Source organism: Lygodium microphyllum, chromosome 15 (assembly GCF_053477565.2).
Source record: "Lygodium microphyllum isolate KBCC chromosome 15, Lygodium_microphyllum_v1.1.10, whole genome shotgun sequence".
Classification (NCBI taxonomy): Eukaryota; Viridiplantae; Streptophyta; class Polypodiopsida; order Schizaeales; family Lygodiaceae; genus Lygodium; species Lygodium microphyllum.
The window spans coordinates 53775791-53779615 of NC_141149.1; the positions used below are offsets into that span (position 1 = coordinate 53775791).

General features: G+C 50.6%; 1 pseudogene; it reads left to right on the plus strand.

Moving 5' to 3' along the window:
* Positions 1-438: 438 nt before the first annotated feature.
* On the plus strand, positions 439-2649 carry LOC148024530 (aldehyde oxidase GLOX pseudogene; annotated as a pseudogene).
* Positions 2650-3825: the final 1176 nt, after the last annotated feature.

Here is a 3825-nt window from a genome sequence, read left to right on the forward strand (position 1 = left end):
GTCTCTCGAGTCGCCACTGCAGTTTCCTAGCCGGAACCTCCTAAAGTCAATACGAGGCACAATATTGCGGGTGCAATCCTTGCCGCACACGCAGTAATATTTGCGAAGGATGTCATATAAAACAACTTCCGACAGAGAACGTGAGGTGATATTGACGGGTGGTGGTTGTTTGATGGGCTAATGGATTAGGATTAGAAGACGATCGTGGTGCGACAGAGACGCACAAAGGACCGGAGATGGACGTCGGTTACGTGCAAGGCCCAAACCTCATGCGCCTCATCATCTACTCGTGAGCTGGCAAGGGCGGCTGGAGAAGGGCTGATCATTGGCAAATTGGCAATCCTAGGGGTCGGGGGGGTCAAAGGAATGCATTCTTTTACATGTCTTGCGATCGTATATAATCCTGTCGCGGCAGTTGGCCCTTGGAGCTCATGAGCTGCTTCCGTCTTCGACAACGTTTACTCGCATTCCTAAATTAAAACTGCTATGTTTATGATTCCCAGGTGATCGAGCAGACTAAAGTGTGCTCGTCAGCGTGCTGGATAGCGTACCTAGCTTTAGGGGAACATTCCAGCTTGTTGCTTTGCCGCTGCTTGAGGCTTTGAGCCTTGATTGATCGCGTCCTTTAATAGTACAGCTAGCTAGCCCTATCATGACTAATAACGTCGCGGCTAGTAGTCTGCACGCTAGCCACATGAATCTTGATAAGATTACGGTCCCGCGACTCCAGCCGGGTTTAGGTCTTGATGGCCGACAGCATCTACTATTTGCTAATGGTTGGCGCTGCAGCGCTAGGCCTAGGCACAGTAATGTTCGTGACCTGCTGCTGTTAGCAACCGCCTGCATAGTACTGGTACTGTTACTGTACTCCGAGGCGGCCGCTGCCCAGGGGACGTTCACCGTGATCAAGACCAACGCGGGCATCAGCTCCATGCACACGGCCGTGACGCACCTCGGGCCGGTCATCCTGCTGGATCGCACGGACATCGGGCCTTCCCAAATCGCCTTGCCGGACGGCAAGTGCCGCGACAACCCGGCCGACCTCACCCTCAAGCACGACTGCACGGCACATTCCGTCATGCTGAATCCTGGGGCGGACGACGCCAGCACGTCCGTGCGCCCGCTGACGGTGTTCACGGACACGTGGTGCTCGTCGGGCCAGTTCCTCGCAGACGGAACGATGTTACAGCTCGGGGGCGACTTCGACGGGCTGTTCAAGATCCGCCGGCTGGTGCCGTGCGTGGCGCAGGGCACCTGCGATTGGGTGGAGGACCCATCGGCGACCCTGCAGGACCCGCGCTGGTACTCTAGCAGCGTACTTCTGCCGGACGGGAGGGTGATCACCGTGGGAGGACGCGGCGTGTTTTCTTATGAGTTCATCCCGCGGGCAGCAGGAGAAGGGTCCTATTACTTCCCCTTCTTGCAGAACAGCGGCAGCCACATCCTATACCCTTTCGTGCACCTGCTGCCGGACGGCTCATTGTACGTGTTCGCCAACCAATACTCGGTGCGGATGGATTACAAAGCCAACACCGTCCTGCAGACATACCCAGCGATCGGCGACGGGCCCCGCAACTACCCATCGGCCGGGAGCTCGGTGCTGCTGCCTCTCAGCTACGCTGATGGCTTCTCGGCGGCGGCGTCCGAGGTAATGGTGTGTGGAGGCGCGCAGGAGGGTGCCTTCAACAACCCGGGAGCCCAGCTGCCATGCCTTGAGAGCTGTGGGCGCCTGCAGCCCTTCGCGACTGCCCCCGCCTGGGCCAAGGAGAGCATGCCCATTCGGCGCTGCATGGGCGACATGCTGCTCCTCCCGACGGGCGACGTGCTTATCATCAACGGCGCCGAGAACGGCTCCCAGGGCTGGGGCTACGCCTCCAATCCGGCCCTTAGCCCGGTCATCTACAAGCCAGCCCTTGCCGCCGGTAACCGCTTCAGCGTACAGGCGCCCACGACCATCCCGCGCATGTACCACTCCACCGCCAACGTCCTTCCCGACGGCCGCGTCCTTCTGGCCGGCAGCAACACACACCAGTTCTACACCTTCACGGGAGCCTTCCCTACCGAGCTCCGCGTCGAGGCCTGGACTCCCCTTTACATGGCCGCCCGCTACAACAACAAGCGACCCGCTATCACGTCCTCTCCTGCCACCGTCACCTTCGGCCAGCGCTTCAGCGTCACGTTCCGGGTCGCCACCCCTGCCAAAGGCGTCCTGGAGATGAATCTGCTGTCCTCTCCCTTCAGCACCCACTCATTCTCGCAAGGCCAGCGCCTGCTTCGCCTCCGCGTCCAGTCCCGCACTCTTGTCTCTGGCGCCGCCCCTTACACCTACACCGTGGTCGTCACTGCGCCTCCTAATGGCAACGTCGCGCCACCCTCCTACTACATGTTGTTCCCTGTGCAGGCGGGCATTGCCGGGCAGGCCGTCTGGGTACGGGTCGTGGCCCGTTAATTTTCTAATACAGCTATCCATACCAAAGTAGCTGAAACAATAGACCCATTCTGTACAAATAAATCAACATCGATACTCCTCTCCTGCTAACATGCAACTTGTAATTTACTGTACGTACCTTGCACAACCTAGATTTACACACAACCTTTGTTTTTGCATTCAACTCCATGTAATCCTTCTATGAATTCTTTTCTTGTTCATATTCCGAATATTTTGACCTTGTGCTAAGGATGGTGGATAGTAGAGGCTTTATCTTTCCCTTTTAAAAATATGAGAAAAGTATCTAGTTTAAACACCATAGCTCTAGCTTATTTATCGAGCCTATGTGTTAAGAATGCAGGAAGAACTTAAGAGCCACATCGCACCATAGTGCCAATAGGGGTATTGGCATCCTTGTATGGGGAAGGTTTCACTATGGTCACACCTCCTTACTCGAAATTAACTTTTTGTAGAAATGACAAAAACAGTTATTAATAAGTTGTCAAATAGTCTCCTCTGATTAGATGTTGTGCCCTCCACATCCTCCATGGACAAACAAGACGCGTTAACACAGATTGCCTTGAGTTGGCACAAGCCTTTTCGGATAGTTTTGTAGTGGGAAGCACGGGTTAAGAAAACTCTACTCCCCCTATATTTCGCACTAGGTGTGATTGAGAAATAGTGGGGTCCTCACTATCCCAACTCCCCCCATGCATGACTGGGCTCTAAGTTCCCCGCCCAAATACACAACAACGTTGTCTATGTAATCAAGGCTATGCTTGGATAAAATAAGAAAGTTTCTTGAATATAAAACTGGAAGATTGAATTAGACATATTGACATAAGTGTGTGTTTTACATGCATAGCCCAATGTCAATCAACTTGCCTCCCTATTCTTCCTCCATGTGGATATTTGAATGCAAAGTCCCATAATAAAGTTGCAAACATTTAAAGACATTATTCTTTTTGTAAAAATATTAACAATCAATATAGATTTATTGTTTTATTTAAAAGTGAGCTCCAATGGGATGTAGTAGACACGATGTGTATAGGCTTAGATGCTTAATTTTTTTGAAAAGATATTCTTACATGTATTTGATAATACGTACAATATCTATCGATTGTTATATTTGACCACTTACAAAACTTCCATAAACATGATATCTTCCAAAAAGATCCTATCGACATATTTTTGCATAAGTGAACTTTTATATTATCAAAAAAGTATTAAAGTGTGTATTATATTGTATATCATTTTCTCACAACTTTCAAACAGTACTAGTATTGGGTAACAAATTTATAATTATGATGAAAAGCTACACAAAAGAGGTCTTACGATTTCTATAACATTATACATTACAACTTTGCACAATATGAATATAAAAAATAGCAATTTGA